The sequence below is a fragment of the Phyllostomus hastatus genome, unplaced genomic scaffold (assembly GCF_019186645.2).
Source record: "Phyllostomus hastatus isolate PE091 unplaced genomic scaffold, TTU_PhHast_1.1 phas_contig_40, whole genome shotgun sequence".
NCBI classification, from domain to species: Eukaryota; Metazoa; Chordata; class Mammalia; order Chiroptera; family Phyllostomidae; genus Phyllostomus; species Phyllostomus hastatus.
The window spans coordinates 29,079,076-29,097,842 of NW_025333872.1; the positions used below are offsets into that span (position 1 = coordinate 29,079,076).

Genomic DNA, 18,767 nt, shown 5'->3' on the forward strand with positions numbered 1-18,767 from the left:
ACTACCAGCAAGAAGCTTATAGTCTAACAGGAAAAACTGACATATAAACACAAAAGTGCTACAATATACTAGAGAAATATGGGTGCTGATGACCTACAGTTATATATAGTTGAAACTTCAAATGATTCAAGTATCAAAAAACATTAACATACTCCTCACTCTACAAGCAAAACTGTTTCAAACCTAGAACAGATTTTACACTCTGTTGAGAGACATACAATATCTACAATTTGGAAAAACTCACTATCCCTTGCGCTCAACTTGCCATGTATGGGACTTTAGTTTAAGAAATATGGCCTTGACATACCTGGAAATGTTGCCAATATTGTAAATGTGATGTTCATTGAGCATAACAGAACCTTAGTGCTGTTTGGAGAGTGGGTGGAAGCAAGGCTGGGGAGCACCACCAAGCCCTGACACTCTCATTTGCTTGAACCAGCCCCCAGGCAAAGCTACTTGGCAGGGATCTCCAATCACAGAACAAGCAGAAGGGAAGGGGATAGGTAGAGCAGGTGACCTCAAACCCACTCTGGTGTGCAGCTCTGCTTCTACTCAGAAAGAATGAATCTGTCATTTCAATTCATGCTTCCTATCTTCAGAGACACTCACTTTTCTGCTTTTAGGACAATAAAAGGACTCCCTTGCTCTAGGTTTTAGGTTAGATCCCAACTCTTCCAAGTTCTCGTGCATAATAGCTCCAGCGATTGTCCCAGTTTAAACCCTAAACCCCAAAACTCCTTTTCAACTTACAGACAAGTCCTCCTTAGAGAGACACCTCCCCACACAGTATCTGCCTCCCTGAAAATACACTGGATATTATTTTCTTCCAGCTTGATCTACACACCTCACAAGAGAGAAGCCCCCCACCCCCACCATTTTTGGTCAGTGATTAATTCATATATTCTTTATTGACTCAACAAATATTTACCAAGATGTATTATATCTTTGAAGTTGATCCAAGCCAATCAGATAATGTCTCCGATACTAAAGCACATGAAGCAGGATGGATGCCTCCCTGCAGAGACCCCTGTGTGCAGCCCGACAGCACCTCAAGCATGTGTCCTGACAGAAGAAAAAGGGCGGCATTTCTTTTCACTCACTTCTGGGGAAGTTGAACAGCATGTGAAAATGATTTAAAAGATCAATAGCAACAATCATTTACTTACTGGATTTCTCAATTTTGTAACTAAATATAAGACAGCACATGAAAAATATTTATTTCCATAGTGTCTTTCCCTCTGAGTCATTTTAAGGTTTGAAAGAAATATTCATTCTTCTTAAACTGTCTCTCTGGACCTTAGTTTTCTCTATTATAAAGTAAAAAGGGTGGATTTATGACTTCCAAGTCCTCTTTAAACTTAAATAGTCGTTGATACTCTGAATCATACCCAAAATTTAGCACTTAGCTGCACAGCGAGAAGAGGAATTTTGAACAAGAACCAAATGGGGCTGCCTACTCCCAAAACAAGGCTTAACGATTTGACTACATCTACTAGAAGACACAGTCTATCAAGCTGAATTATTTATGTGTTATTATTGAGACAGCTATCACTGCAGTCAAATTATTAAAACTTTCATCAGGGAAAATCTTTTGCCTAACTCTGTTTGTTTTCATGAATAGAATGTGTGTCACCTAACTCAGCCTAATTTTTGTCTGACTGGAGAGTGTCCCCAGCCCTCCTCATGCCCCTGGGGCTGCAGTGCTCCCATCCAGCTGCTGCTGGTGTGGTCCTTGAGTCACATGGAAAATAGGCCAGGTGCAGCCAGGCCTGTGTGTGGCTCTGTGATGCTACCAACTTTCAGTCACACTCCCAGATGGGGGCAGAGATGCCATCAGTGTGTGTGTCCCAGTGTACCAGTTCGGTCAGAAAAACAGCATTCAGGCAAATCTTTGCTCCACACAAAGAGGCAGTACAAGGCAGCGATCAAGCACATGGACTCCGGGTCTGCACTACCTGGATTTGAATCACAGCTTCACCACATACAAGCTTTGTGACGCTTAGCCTTGGTGTTCCCTGTTGATAAATAAAATGAGAATAATAATAGGGCTGTTTTAAGGATTAAATAAGGTCATGTATGTGAAGTGCATGATAAATGTTCTGTGTTAGTTATCTGTATGTCTTACCTCCATATGGAAAAAAATTAAAACTAAACCGCAAAGGATAGAACATTTACGCAATCAAGGACAATGTGGTATGACATGAAGGTACTGACAGTGGGTGGGTCTGATGGAAGACGATCCGAAGTCCCTTTCTGGAAGGTTGTTAGGAGCCCAAAATGAGATGTTTATAGAGTGCCTAGACTAAGAGAGGTCTCAATAAGTATGCTTCCTTCCCCTGCAGAATATCTTTAATTTTATTTCCTTTATTTTCTTTTGTTTTTCTGCCTTCTTTCCTTCCTTCTCTACTATTTTCTCCCCCTCTTCTTCATCCTCCTCCTTCTCTATCTTCTTATTCTCATGAGATGTCTATATTTCCCTCTCTCCCTCTTTCTCTCTTTGTCACTCTCTTTCATTCTTTCCTCTTTCAACAAATGATCACTGGTTTCCTTCTCCATGCCAGGCACTCTGGGGATCCTGGGGATAAAACTGGGGGACAAGCCAACATGGTTCAGCCTCCCTTATAATCTAGTGGAGGAGAAAGGTATTCATCAGATGACCTCACTAATGACAGTGTAATTAAAACATTAGATAAGTGTCCTGAGCCAACAAGACACTGTTTTATAAGGGCATTTATCAGAAGCCCCTGATGTCTGAGGGAGTGATAGGAGCATTTGCTAAATCTGAAGGGTTTGATGGAGTTTACCAGGTCCAAAGAAAGGGACTACATTCTCTGTGAAAACAATGGTTCGTGCAGAGACCTGTGGCTAGTGTGACCATTTTAAGAATCAGACTGGAAGTCAGGGAAAAATGTACTAATGGTGCCAAGGCAAAAGAGTGATGCACTGAAGAGATTTGAAGGAAATATTACAATCTCTAGCAAAGAGTTTCTTTACCTTACAGATAACCAAACAAGATCTTGTGATTTATTTCTAAATAACAGTTTCTTTTGCATTTATAGAATCATGTTTTATTTTTTAAAATTTTTATTTATTTATTTTTAGAGAGGAGAAGAAAGGGAGAAAGAGAGGAAGAAAAACATCAATGTGTAGTTGCCTCTCACACAACCCCCTACTGGGGACCTGACCCAACCCAGGCATGTGCCCTGACTGGGAGTTGAACTGGAGACCCTTTGGTTCTCAGGTTGGCACTCAATCAACTGAGCCACACCACCTGGGGCTCATTTGATTTAAATATATGTAGTTATTTACTGATTGGCCTTCAGTATTAAAATCAAACCTATTTCTCTTGTTCTACCTAAATTTGTTTTAATATAATTATCAGTAATTACCCCCAAACAAAGCCAAGTATTCATCAAGGATTTTATGATTACTCTATAAAAAATCAAGAAATGGAGTCATTCTTGACACCTCAGCTCTGTAGCTGTCGTGAAGGCATCAGGAATAGGCTCGGCCCTGGCTGGTGTAGCTCAGTGGATTGAGCGCAGGCTGCGAACCAAAGGGTCACAGGTTCAATTCCCAGTCAGGGTACATGCCTGGGTTGCAGGCCATGACCCCCAGCAACCACACATTGATGTTTCTCTTTCTCTCTCTATCTCCCTCCCTTCCCTCTCTAAAAATAAATAAATAAAATCTTTAAAAAAAAAGAATAGGCTCAAAAATATTTTTACAGGCAAAAAAATTAAAGAGATTGACAGATAAAAAAAGTTAAAGAAATAACCCAGTTGCAAAGAGATTCTGCTTTCAGTATACTAATTGCTTTTTAACTTTTCAGATTATTTGAGAAAAAATTAAATATACAATTGAAGCTTCAAAAGTATAACTGAGTTTTCCAAGTGCTAAGAAATCCAGGCTTTTGTAAATTAATTTTTCCTTGAATGTTCACTCTGGTGCTGTAGGGAATCTAAGGAGATGTGGAATGATTGTGGTAGAAGTAGTGTCTAGAGCTAAAATAGCCAACGATATTAGCCAAAAAGTTAATCACTCCAACCTTGGCCTGTATCTATGTGCATCAATATATTTGGCTGATTTCAGGAAGGAAAATGGTTGTATTGTTATTGGAAAATAATCTTTTTGAAGTTTCAGTCTCTCGCTTTATGAAGAGTATACTTGGCATACCTGGCCACACTTCACAGGCTGTTTAAACTTACAAAGTTAAACTATTCTGGAAGGAGATTTGGAAATTAGATCATCAATTTTTTAAATTCATGTCATGATCATTATTATCATTGGTGCAACTAAAGATTCAACTCAACATTGAAACAAACACAGTTCCTCCTCATTTACTATTAAATATAGTCAGCATAGTTAGTAATGCATGTTATTGTCCCATATTGTTTTTTTAACTAAAGGTATAGCTCAACTACTTCTCAAAAACACCAATCTTTATGCAGTCACTGAAGGATAAACTTGCCCTTCCTTATGCCACACAGAATGTGCATGGTCACATCCTAAAGTACAACTATTTGCTAAGGATCCTTCACTTCAGAGGGGAATTGAACATTAATTAGGAATTTGTTTGTGTCAAATGAAAGCAAACTTGGTTGCACTGAGATAAGATTTATTTTTAATTGCTAACAATTTTTGAAGACTAAATTATAGAAAATTGCAATCGATTTCCAGTGTGTTGGCTCTTAAAATTAATCAGACAACTGGGTTAATAATAGCATATTTTTATTAGTACTTGCAAAAACACCTGTACTCGTTCATCAGAAACCTTCAAAATTATGTGCTTGGCAAAAAGTGTGAAATTATTATTTGAAATTTTGAATAAATTCTGAGAGTAGTTTGTTACCAAGAGTGAATTAACTACATTTTCAGTCCATTAATTTGGGGAGATAAGGTGGTGGAGATGTTAAAAGCATAAGCTCGAGCGCTAGACTTCCTAAGTTCCAAACTTATTTTCAATACTGACTAGCTGTGTGATCCTAAGCAAGTTATTTCTTTGAGCCTTGGTTTTCTTACCTGTAAAATGGGAATGATACTAACACACAATGACTGCTAACTTTTACACAGCTCCTACTGTGCTCCAGGCACTGTTCTAAGACAGAAAGAGAGGTGATATTACATGGCTGGTAATATTCTTGGATCAATTATACATTTAATCTTCATATGACTGTATGAGGCAAGCATTGTTTTCCTTTGTCATAGATAAGGAAACTGAGAAGCCAAGAAGTAAAACAACTTGGCCAGAGACAACTAAGTGCCAAAGTCTGAATTTAGACCCAGGGTGCTTAGACCCAAAGTCTCTTCTCTCCTCAACCACAACCCTATATTGCTGAGTGCACCATCAATATCAGGCTTAAATGAGATTATATACCTAAAGCACTTAGATCATTGTGTGGTTCTAGTAATATTGTGAGTAGTAGTTATTATTAGTTTATAAAACTTATAAACCATATTTTGCTATATGATATCTCCTACTGCAATAAATACTTAACATTTCACTAAAATTCTCCTTTTTTATACAATATTTAGCTATGTTTTGTGGGATTTATAGTAAGGTCATTTTGGGGTCAACAGAAAATAAAAGCCATCACACATTTTTGGTTTCCATAATTTTATACACCAGGGTATAAAGCAATCATGGTCAATTTTTTAAAAACCATTTATTCCTTTTTTTTCTACAAATACCTACTTGTAGAATAAGGCACCCACTTTATGCCTGGCATTATTCCAGGAACTATTAGAGGGCAGAGAACCAAATCAACCAGGTCCTGGCTGTCACAGAGCTTACTTCCCAGCAAATTATTTTGCCATTGACTCAGTTCCAACTTGAGCCTTTAATCCTGGGAAACAGTGCCACAGCTAAAATGAAATCTTCCATGGTCAGACACTTGGGACATTAGCAGGGTGATGCATTACACAGGCCACAGTCCTCTGTGTCACCAGCCTTTGCCCACACACTTGAGAAAAGGCATTTCAGGACCTTTGAGAACTGCATCCATAAAGGAAGCCCTAGGGAAGCAATGCGCCGGTCCTGTTTTTTCCACTGGCACGGGAGTGGATGTCTTGCCAGTCAACCCGTTGTCCTGGTCACTGCATGGAAAAAAGCCACAAGAGGTCCAAAACAGAAGCTAAGGATTTTGAATTCCTGAGAACAGACTTTGACCACTTAATTTATTCCCTTATGTTGTTTTCTCTTGCAGTTATTCCTATTAAATGTTTTTCATATTCTGCTATTATCAATATTATGTGAAGTGATTACATTAGTGAAAGCTTCATATCAGATTATGCCCTTTTACTAAACAAGGAAAAACAACTCATTATTATAACATTATTTTTCAAAGTACTTTTTGAGCCACTTTATTATTTAAGGAGAAATTACTGAGCTTGTGGAAAATTTAATCTCCTAACAACTGAAGAGCCAGCACAAGTGTTTCTTTTATTCTGCATTTCTGGTGAGCTCTTCTTAAGAAATGTCAGGGAAGAAAGGCAACTTGCTTATATTGAGCACCCACAAATTTCACATGCATAATCTCATTTAATTCTCACAACAAATGTGGAAGTAAGCACATTTAACCCCCATTTAACCACGTGAAAATAGAAATTCAGGAAAACCATGTGTCTGGCCCAAGTTCACTGAGGTAGTAGAACAAGGACTCCACCAGCTGTGTAGTATGACATAGTCCATGAAATCCAGTATATTACTTGAACAGAGATCATGCAGATACATATAATTATCAAACCAATGCAGTTCAAAACAGAAAGCTGTTCTGAACCATCTTTTATAGATTATATTTTTATATTAATATTAGTATGAAGAACCACCTTGATATGTTTTTATCAAAAACAGTTTATCAAAAACAATTGAATTAGTAGCCACCCACAATTGATTTACAATAATTGTAAATCAATTATATTTTTCAGATGAAATGCTACATTTTTTTCACTTTTTAATTAAATTCATTGGGGTAACATTGCTTAATAAAATTATACAGGTTTCAAATGTATAACTCCGTAATTCATCATCTGTATATTGTATTGTGTTCACCACCCAAAGTCAGGTCTCCTTCCATCACCATTTATCCCCCCTTTACACTCTTCTACCTCCTCCACCCCCTTTCCCTCTGGTAATCACCATCCTGTTGTCTGTGTCTATATGTTTGTTTCTTTTGCTTAATCACTTCACCTTTTTTACCCAGCCCCCAATTCTGCTCCCCTCTGACAGCTGTCAGTCTGTTCTCTGTATCTATGAATATGTTTCTATTTTGTTTGTTAGTTTACTTTGTTTGTTAGAGTCCACATATAAGTGAAATCATAAGTTATTTGTCTTTCTCCAGCTGGCTTATTTCACTTAGCATAATGCCCTCCAGGTCCATCCATGCTGTCACAAAGGGTAAGATTCCTTTTGTTACGGCTGAGTGGTATTCCATTGTGTAAGTGGTACCACAGCCTTTTGTCCACTCATTCATTTATGGGCCCTTGGGTGGCTTTCCAATCTTGGCTATTGTAAATAATTCTGCAGCGAACTTGGGGGTGCATATATTCTTTCAAATTAGTGTTTTGGGTTTCTTTGGATATATTCACAAAAGTGGAATTAGTGGGTCAAAAGGCTGATCCATTTTTAATGTCTGAGGTATTTCCATACTGCTTTCCACAGTGGCTACACCAGTCTACATTCCCACCATCAGTGCAAAGGAGTTCCCCTTTCTCCACATCCTCACCAGCATTTGGTTGTTTGTTGATTTATTGATGATAGCCTTTCTGACAGGTGTGAGATGATATCTCAATGTGGTTTTAATTTGCATTTCTTTGATGATTAGGGACATTTAATATCTTTATAGATGACTAATTTCCACAATAGCCTTTGAACCTCAATCAACCGCGCTTGTATTAGAAAGCTGCTGGGGCCATGAATGTAGGCTGTCATGGATCATAATTAATAATGCTGATGTTCAGAGAAAAAAGTAAAATTTTGTTCTAACATAAAAACTAATAAATATATCCCACTTGACATGCTGTTTCTCCTGATCTTTGAACATGAAATAGGGGTTGTTTCACAATGCAAATTTGAGGTCAGATGGTTTTTAATTTATTCTTGTGACCCTAAGTCAGGAGTGAAAGCTTGGAGCATCTAAAGTCATTATCATCACCAAGTAATATTTATCATACAGAAGAAGGGCAAGGTTCGGACTGGTAAATATAGCTGAAATTAAAAAAACTTCTTGCCTTCTTAATAGGTCATGAGCCTATTGTGCACTGATTTGGAACACCTAAAGCCAGTGGAGTGTCTCTAATGAAACACCAGTGGAAGGTCTCTTATGCTTAGTATAAAATCTAAGATATAATTGCATCACATCCAGAAACACTATCTGTTTTTCCTTCTGTTCTTCAAAAAACAAAAAAATATGATTGATCTTTAAAGAGGCCCCATAGCATATGTCACTGCCTATCAGTCTATCGATCTATCTATAATGACCACATTTACTCTGTCAAATGTTAAATAGTAAGATATATTGTTGCCACCATGGAGGACAGATCTATGTGGAAAGTTATACAGATAAGTTACACAGAGATAGCTTATAGTTAATTTTGTTTTACAATATAAGGTTTTAACCAGAATGTTGGCTTCTGTATAATTTAGATACAGTAAAAATATTTTTTAAAACATTTTTTAAAAAGCTTCAGGAAAGTCTTAGTGGCCCAGTTGTACAATGTTATTAAGAGGTACCAACATACTGGAGTTTTCCCAGAACACCAAAAAAATCAATTAATGTAGCACCCCATCAGTTTAAAAAGCAATTCTCAGATTTCCCCACCATCTCAAAATCAAATTTCATGGTGGCAGACATTTAATTTTAAAATAATTGCTTAACTGAACTTCGATAAATAATATTACAAATTTGAAGGAAGTTTGTTAACATTCCTTGAGCTCATTCCTATGAGATTTTTAAGAGGAAAAAAAAGATTGACTAAACAAATGGCCAAGACTTTTCTAAAACCAGCTGGCTTATAAATTCAACTGACCTGTCCTGACCACACTTCACAGTTAAGAATCATGAGAAGAACTTGTTCTGAATCTTCTGGCTGACTCCCCATGCAGAGTGAGCAAGTATCTTCTGTGACATATAAACAGTGTTTTATTAGGTTTTGGCCTCCTTTCTCCCATGGAATGGATAAATCCTTTTTTCTTTTCACAGACTTAGGGTCAGTACCAGTTTTTCCTCTCAAAGTATATATTATGGGAAAAGAGAAAGTGGAGATTGTCTATCTTTTACCCTTGCCAGTTACTAAGGTTGCCAATTGTCTTAAAGTTAAATCTATCCCCAAGTAAAGCAAAGTGTATTTTTATATTTATGAAAAATATTCCCTTAAGTTATTGTCTATATTTTAGTATTTAGGTTACTAGTCATACTAATAGATTAACACATCTAGAGTTCATTTTGGTTTTCCTTGAGTAGATTCATAAAGAAAGCCCTGAAAGAGCTTGAGTTTATCAAGAGAAAATGAAGATTTTATTTGAATATTTCAATAACTCAATGTTATCTTTATCTTCCTGAAATTCCATAGGAGAGGATGATAGATAGCATGGACTGAAGGAAGTTTTAAATAGAAAACAAAACACAATTTCATTAAAATTTACTCCCCTTACCACTTTTTTTTTTTTACTCTCTTCTGGTTAATATTGTTATTAGATCAAAATTGTTTCTTGATTGGCAGTGTTCATATTTACTTACATTGACTCAAGAAAAACAGAAAGAAACACTTATATTTTTAACTCTTTAAAATTAAAGTAAAACACAGACACAAGCCCTTGGGCCTCGCAAATGGATGTTCCAGGTGCAAAAGTTGAGCCCTGGCTTGCATTTAATATTAATTCTCTACAATATTAGACAAATCATCTGCCTGTGCTATCTCATAGGAAATATGAATAGTGGAAGTACTGTTTCCTCTCTCAAGGTTATTGTGGCACTTGTTTTTCATGGTCTGGAATCTAAGAGTGCAGGATAGAATTACATATTGCAAACAGCATCGCCAGCCATGTAAAGTGGAGCTGGACACTTGGATCCACCATATTGGAACAGAGCCTCCTGGTTGAGAAGACGGGCAAGGACAGGTGTAAATACCCTGTGCTTTTATGTGTCTCTTGTTAAAACTGATTATGGAACATCGACACTAGTAAATGTGAGATATTGTTGAGTCTATATGCTCTATGCATATTACAGTGTTTAGTATTACAAGCTGAGCAGAAAAAATTTTAATTACAATGGTATAACATTCAAAATATTCCTAATGCACTCATTTTTACATATACTTCAAGTCAATATTTTATCATATTCAATTTTGGCATTTGTGCTCAATGCACTATGAATTGGACATTTCTTCAATGATTAATAAATCATTCTTGCCATTCTTTTTCATAACTTATAGTAGGAATAAGTCTAGCTGCTGTTCTCACCAAAGTTACACTGGGAAGCAAGAGCAATATTTACTTTATCCTTCTCCCTCCCCCAGTAAACTAAATTTATTTGGAAAAAAATGATTATCAACTTAATTTCATATTCGATCATGAAGAAAGAACAAGACTTCTTTTGTTCCAAATGAAGTCTCTACCCTCTCAAATGGTGTTTTATTCAAAACTATTCTGAACCATCTTTTTATTCAAACCTTTTTACTTTTTTTAAAGTCCCAAAGGTGATGCAAGAAATTTTCTTTTTTTTTTTCCAGAAGCAAAATTAGTATAAGAAATATTACAGAAATTTCTCTTGAATATTTTTTCAGCAACTATCCTGGTAAGCCAAATCACTAAAAATCAAGAATAGACAAGAAAAACTAAAACAAAGGCCACTCGAATTTGAACCTCCTATTGCTTGTTTTAAATGTATGTCTTCATCATTGTTTGCATTAGAAACTGATAGAGTATCCAATATCACTTTCTTATGACATGCCCCTGGCGGCTAGTTTTGATAAACAAACTGATTAAAAGATTATCTGTCATCCATAATTTTATTATCTTTTATATTGATTTGCTTGCTTGGCATCAGGACACAGTCAAATGTCATTGAATGGAATGGATGAGGCTATCACTTCTCAAGAAAGAAACTAAAATTGTTGTCCAAAATCAGGCAGGAAATATTCACTGATTATTGCCAACTTACATGATGCATGAAAGAAAAGCCCAACTGGATGGTAACACACTTACGGTGTGGTCTCCATTCATGAGTCACAGGAAACACGGCACTCCTCTCAGCTGTCTCACTGCCTCACTCAGTGGGTGAGGCAGCTGCTGTGCCCTGTGTTCACCTGGCCATGGCGATGACTAAGACATTCGTGCCTGCTGTGGCAATGGCCACAGTGATGACCACACTGATGTGGACAGTTGGGCCGCAGCTGTGCGTGTGTCAGAGGGGCTTGGGGGAGGGGTGTATTCCAAGGGCTGGAGCAGTAGAACAATCACAGTCTGGCGTGGTCCATCTTGAATTCAAAGGATAGGCTTTCATAACTTGGAGGAAGACCGTACCACGGGAGGGGGAAACCAAATAGTAACTCTTTTTCCTCTTAGGATGTCATGAGGATTAATCATCCAAATGTAACCTTCAGTGCTCTACAGTAAGTCGTGTGAAATGAAACTCCTACTAATGATTAGATTGGATATCTGGTTTCAAGACCTTAAAGCTCTTCTTCTCTAGCCTTTTCTATTGCTGCTTCTTAGATCTGAAAATGTAGATCGTTTCCCTGAAAACTTTGAGCCTGATTTCCAGTTCTTTCTGTTGCTTCTCAAATCCTGAAGGAAAAAAATGTTGAAAATTGAGTATCTTCCATACAGAAAATTTGTATCTTTGAAGCAAGAGTAGGTATATTGAGTGTAGTCTATCCATGATTTAAATGTTCAGTTCTCTCCTTTTTCTCAGAACCTCTTTTCCCAAAAATTATTCTTCCTTAATTTAACCCCTTAGCTTACTAGTGCCAGAACCTCTGCCCTCCTCCAAGATACATAACCTGGCAGTAATCATGAAAACACCATGTATACCTTTGCTCACTTTTTATTTGGTGATGGTGTTCTTATATCCTAATCTACTGCCATTTCCCATAGAACATCCCAAAGAACAAATACCTTTCAGAGATGAGGACTATGTACCTAGAACAAAAGGCAAAAATTAGTTTTTAATACATGAAAAAGATGATCTCATTCCTGAAGAGCATAGGAGAAATGTACTCTGAATTCCATATTCTATCAAAATCCATTAAGTTAAAAGAGAAATGAAAGAACCTGATGGAAAAGTAGTTAACATTTCACCAAATAAAATGGGTATCATGTCTCTGAAATTAAATAGTTTGGCTTCTCTAACTGTGGTTAGATATGAAAGGATAGTGTTTGTGCCTGACAGCTGAGATCATTACTTAAGAACAATTTGTCCGTGTGGAAAAAATGGTCATTGTAAGTTTGCCAAGTAGAAGTAAATTAGAAGGCTGGGTGGTGAAATGGAAGCAAAGAGGAAGGATTCAGTGAGATTAGTATTGTTAAATGAAGATGGTTGTGGTGTCACATAAAGAAGTAAACTTAAAAGTTTGACTTCAAAGAAAATGTTCCAGGAAAACACACATGTGCACATACACCTGGACACACAGAGCAAACACAAACATGCAGTACACTCTCTCTCTCTTTTATTTGTGCCAGCAACTTTTCTTTTTACTTGGTCTAGGAGATTTTCTGAGATGCCCCACCATTTTCATCATTGAAAAGGAATTTTACTAGATACACTGCTAAAGCCAGTTTAGGACCTAGCATTGTACACTTCTTATACATAGCTCAGAACCCCTCCATCTAAACCACAGAACTCTAGAATCTGCATCTTGCCACTGTTTCAATAAGCACTCCACAATTTTTGAAAGAAAGTATTTTTATACTGGTGTGAAATCACCTCAAAATTGGAAACATGACAAAAATATTTAACCTTCCAGGGGAGTAAATAATTTTTTCTCAACCTTTCCAGGTTCTTAACTGAAACACCCCCATAATAAAAGACAAATAAACAGGATGAAACCAAACAGAAGTTTAATATGTGTACCTGGAGGATACCCAGGAAAACTGAGTAATCCCCCTAAATGGCTCCAGTCCTTGCCTTAAATGCCATCTCCAGCTAAAGACAAAAGAAGATGCTGGGAGTGGAAGGGAGGCCAGTTATGGGAGGTTACCAGAAAAAACACGGTAAACAAGGGCATGATTGTTATGCAAATTAAGGCCCTTGCTATCTCGGTGAATACATTTCTAGAGATTCAGTCATCCTTCTCTTCCTGGTATAGTGATGGAGACAAATGGAGAGTTTTTCAGTTATCTGTGGAGGCGGGAGCAGGGTAGACAGAGTCGGGCGTGGAATGAGAATTCCTCAATGTACACCTGTTACAAAGTTTTGGCTTTTAAAGCATTAAAATGTATTATCTATTCAAAACAAAAGTAAACAAAAATTTAAAAGAAAAAAATGTAAGAAAAGTAAAGAAAAATTATGGTGAGAAAATGCAGATGGCTGGGGAAGAAAGCACAGTTGATATTTCACCACAATCTTCACTCTTTATCTCATCATTCTGGGGCCAAAATGTTTCCCTGGAGAGAATTTATGAAACTTCAGTCATAATGACCATCCACCAACAAAGAACAGTAGCAAAACCTAGTCCACACAAGGCTCTGACCACTAGAGTTCAAATTCCTTGGCAATCACTCAAGGGTTTGTTTTTTTGTTGTTTTTTTTTTTTGGCAGACCTCAGTAAAGCCAAGTTAGAATACGTTGTCTCTGAGTTCATCTTCAGATACTTCGTGCAGCTTCCTTATCGGTGACAGTAGGAGACTCACTGAGACCACGCCAAACTTCTGGCTCCAACTGTAGGCCTTTATTAGACAGGCTCACCTGAAAAATCAAGTGTTTCACATCCAGACCTGTCTGGCTTTAGGGCTGTGTCAAAGAGCAAACGGGAGGGCAGAGGGGAGAAAGAGGAACAGCAGGAGGCTTTGTGGGGGAGGTAGATGGTGAAGAAAGAGTACAAATAAGTACATAATAATGCTGCAGAAAACAATTTGAGATAACTAAGGCAGCATTCAGTGTATCCACTTCAGGGAAGCTTATCAATACTGTTATACTTTGGTGAACAAGGAATTATGTAGGGTATAATTGCATTCTCTGAAGATTTTTCAAGGGGCGTGTGTGTATGTGTGTGTGTGTGTTGATGAAACTCTCACTTCCAGTAAACTTAGCATAAGCTATTGTTTTTTAATCTACCATCAGTTACAGAAAATGTCATTCTGTAGTAAAGGGGAGCAGGGATTTAAGTTGAAAGCATGATACCGTAACAAATTTGCTTTTCTAGATACATAGCCCTTCCCCAGACAAACTTAGCACAGTAAGCTTTTTAAATGGTTGGTTTAGTATGTGTTAAATTATCTGACATCTGTCTCATGAGCACACGATGCTTGAAAGGAAGCGCAAACTTCAGTATTGGACATGAGGGACTCGGCCCCGACACTCTGCATGTTTGCACAGATTCATAATCTTTCAGTTTCCCAGTCTTGTCCGCTGTCATTACCTTTTCATCTGGATCCTGTTAACTCGAAATTTGTTCTTACCTCATGGAAAAGGTTTCCCTTTTTTTTCTTCCTACAGATAGGAGAAGGCTTTTGGCAGATTTCTTCAAAAGCAGTTAAGTCAGGAGCATCATGGAAAGTTGGCAGTGAGTCGAGGACGAGGGCAGATCTAAACATTAGTTTAGGTTATTTTCACAGGCAATTGTTCCATGATTTTTCATTCCTTTATTTTTTAACTCTTAACATAATAATCATTCACAACAATCCCTCCTAAAGTGAACCTGCTGGTCCATTCTAATTGTGTAGTCTAAGTAATCATGAAACTTAAATTTAAGTTGGATACATAAACATTATGGCAGAACATGAATAAATCATCCAAAGGCCTTCTGTATTGTTCATTTTACACTTCTTTAAACTTACTGCAAAAAGTCCAATTTAGACCTTTGATTAAATAAAAAGGGAACAACTAGATTACTTTGACATATTGCATCTCTGGTAATGTTGTCCTTTTGTCCTTTAAATAATTTTTAATTGCTTTGAGTATTGCCAAATGCATGCTCACTCTAGTCTATTATAACTACAAATAGGGAATTTGTGCCTCTAATAAAAAGAAGATGTTTACTGCAGGTGACTTAATCTCCCTCATATTGGTTGGGTTTCTTGGGTAGGGGTGTAGGTTGATACAGAAGGAATTAGGATCTGGTTCTTGAATAGTGTCTCAAGATGTTAGCAATCTTGAAACTAAATTATTTTACATTTTATACTTTGAAAGCACTGTAGTGCACCAAAGTACCAAAAAAATGGGTCCTCTAAGGTTCTATTTTTAAAGCTACTATGCAAAACCAGTTGTTCTCACAATCAGGCCAACTTTAAATTTTTTTAAGTGCTAAGTTCTTTAGCCTATAATTCTGTCACCATTTGATAGAAACTTTTCCTTTGCTGCCAACTAAAAGAGAAGGGAATAAACTAATAAATTTCAAACACACACTTCATGTTGATGCTATACTCAGACTGCTTCTTTATGCTAAATCCGCTACTGCATTCATCATTTCATGTAATACTTGGGAGCAACCCAGTGTCAATATCTTCATTTTACATATTAAAGAAAACACCCAAGCTCAGAAAGAATGCTCAAAGCCACATGGCAAGTCAGTTATCAGAGAAGGGATCCAAATGAGGACAAGCCATTTAGCAGCTCTGTAATTACATTGCTGATATTGTCAGATTCCAGGAGAGAAGCAGGGCAGGTTGAACTCCTGAAATTTTGGCTTTTCTCCGTCTCCCTTCAGGATGAGCTTTTGACATCTCAAAACTCCGTGATGTCAGAGGTTCTGAATGTTTACAGTTACTGTTGTAGACTATTGAAAGGTTCCTCAAAAGTCTGCATTGGTAACCCTAACTGGTGTGGTTCAGTTGGTTGGATGCCATCCTGCAAAGCGAAAGGTTGCTTGTTCCATCCCCAGTCCAGGCACATGCCTGAATCATAGGTTCGGTCCCCAGTTAAAGTGCATATGAGAGGCAACCCCTCATATCAATGCTTCTCTCCCTCCCCATCTCCCTCCCTTTCCCTCTCTCCAAAAAAAATAAATACAGTCTTTAATTTAAAAAAGCCAGCATGGATAAAATCAGATGTTTGGAGCACTCATTGTTCAGACCCATTGTAGTACATTGTACAGAAACTAGTTTGCAGGCTCAGCTCTGTTTGAGTGCATCGCTTAGCCTGTGGACCTGGGCTTTCTGATCTTTGAGATGAGTGAGGGTAGACCTAGAACAGGAGATATCAACACTGGCTGTACATTTATAAAAGTCTTTTTAAGTTCCAGTACTCAAGGCCCGCTCCCAGGGCTTCCAATTTGCTTTCATCTTTGGTTGAAACCTGAGCATGAATATTTTTTAAATGCTCCTCAGATGATTCTGATGTACATCAGAATGGAGAACCACTGGTTGGGACGCTCTCCCTGCGTATGTACATTTCTAACGGATTCTTGTCTTAGCATTGAAATGCTTACGAGAACATTTTTAAATGTCACAGCCATCCTGCTCCATGGCATTAGGAGCTTAAGGAAGGTTAATTTTACAAATATTACTCCCCAGTGTCCATATTGTTTATGCAATAGATTTAATCACATGATTGGCCACAGCAAACCTGAGAGAAAGGCTTACAGAGCTACTCAGGAAGAGATTTCAGCTCTGTTCTCATTTTCCCTGTCCCGGTCGTTACAGTGTTTTCTATCAATCATCCTTGAAAGCTAAGCCTCACAAACTGTGAAAAAGAAAAAATCTGAGCCTTCTTTGAGAATGACTACATTGTTTTACTAGATTCCTTAGGGTCTTCTGTGCCTTTTAAGTTGACATGTACCCAGTCCCTAATACAGTAAATAACTGGCACATAATAGGTGCTCCATTTCTTTCTTAATAAATAAATAAGTGAAAGGCATCCAAGTTAGCCAATGGATTCTTTTTTTTTTTCCATTGGAATGCTTCATGAATTTGCGTGTTATCCTTGCTCAAGGGCCATACTAGTCTTCTCTGTACCATTCAACTTTAGTACATGTGCCGCAGAAGCGAGCACTAGCCAGTGGATTCTTGAAAGCAGAAGAGTGTATTATGAATATGGTTCTTGTAGTGGGGCTTCAAATTACCCATTACAAGAGAACAATTTGAATCTACTATAAAGCAAACAGGCAGTTGAGGCACTCAATGTCATAGCCTCCTTACTCCCATCCCAGGTTTACCAGTTGGAAAGATAAGTGATTGACTTTATGGAATTATAGTATTGAGAATAAAGATAATCTCAAATAACCTATCCACAACATACAGTTAGTGGAAGCACAAAACTGCTGTTGTATTCAATTTATGAACACTGTTTCACAGCTGTTCTGTATGTGAGGTATAATATTCAGTCAGTCTAGCTCCAAAAACCCATTCTACACTCCCTCCTAACATACCTGTGGGCACAAACAGAGCACTCTCCTCTACAAAAAACATGCTTACTTTCTAGGTTCTCACTTTAAATTAAATGTCTGTCTGTAAGCTGTTAAATTCAAACATTTTCTCTATATCGAACAATATGATAGAGAATTTAGATTTTTTATGCTGATATATTAAGGTACAACAAATTATGTAAAATATTTGAGACTTCACATATGAGATACACAAGGAATATATGTTTAGTTGATGCTGAACAGGCCTAACACTAAGGTCAAGAATCAGTTAATAATTCCATTGACATTCATGGAAGGATCGCCCTAATTGTCACTATAGGAGGAAAATTTCTTCCATTTTCAAAGTGCTGTACATCGTCTGCAAACAGGAAAACATGTGGGCACCATCTATTAGCACCACATTATACAGAGATCTTAATGTTCTTATATCAAACTAGGACCCATTTTACTAATAACAACAAGTATAAGACTTCATGGAAATCTGAACACGCGCTCCCTGTTCACTGCGGGAAAAGTGAAACGCAGGGCTCGGAAGGTGTCTATTCTTCCCTTTTCTCCTCTATTGTTCTGAGTTATATTTTCATACTTAGGATGTTACCAACCAGCCAGTACTTTTTGCTTTCTGTTTTAACAATGTGAACTTTAAATCAGATTTTTTGCAGGAGCAAATTAGTTTAGTAATCTCTAGTGTTGTTATGAGGCAGAGCCTGCATCAATAAGTAGAATAAATGCATTTAGCTTTCAGGCTAGGACTGGACAATAATGATCCTGCAAATCAGAGCTAGAATTCTAGATGCTCTGACTGAGAATCTTGCCCAGGGCTTTTTGGCTCCCATTTTTGTTGTTTCATATTTGCTATTTCATTTATATGTATCAAATTAACACAAGCTTTCTTATTTGGGCAAGAAACGGAAGATGCTTGTAAGTTGCTGGAGTTAAGGAACTCCAAGGAACTCTCTAAGGAACAAAGCTCCCAATTAAAATTCAGGTTTCCATATTTTTAGAAAACAGCATATATATATACATAAAATCTACAAAGACATTCAACACACACCCTTGTTCCGGAATGGTGTTACCAATTGAAGATGCCATAAAAATATTTTAGGTGACATAGTTTAGTACAGCATATATGAATCTTAAAGGTAGCAAACAATATGCTTGGTTATATAATGTGTTGGGCATCCCTGAGATTCAGAAATGTTAAGAAAACAAAAATTCTTGGTCCCATATAGGGGGGAATGAATAAA

At 37.3% G+C, this 18,767-nt stretch overlaps 1 protein-coding gene and 1 non-coding gene across 4 annotated transcripts in view; one reads left to right on the forward strand and one right to left on the reverse strand.

Moving 5' to 3' along the window:
- The window catches only part of KCNQ5 (potassium voltage-gated channel subfamily Q member 5), a 502,003-nt gene that overhangs the window by 284,478 nt on the left and 198,758 nt on the right, over positions 1-18,767 (forward strand). The gene's annotated exons all lie outside the window — the stretch shown is intronic.
- On the reverse strand, positions 17,042-17,147 carry LOC123822288. The gene has a single exon (XR_006786260.1). It is a non-coding gene; the product is annotated as a U6 spliceosomal RNA (small nuclear RNA).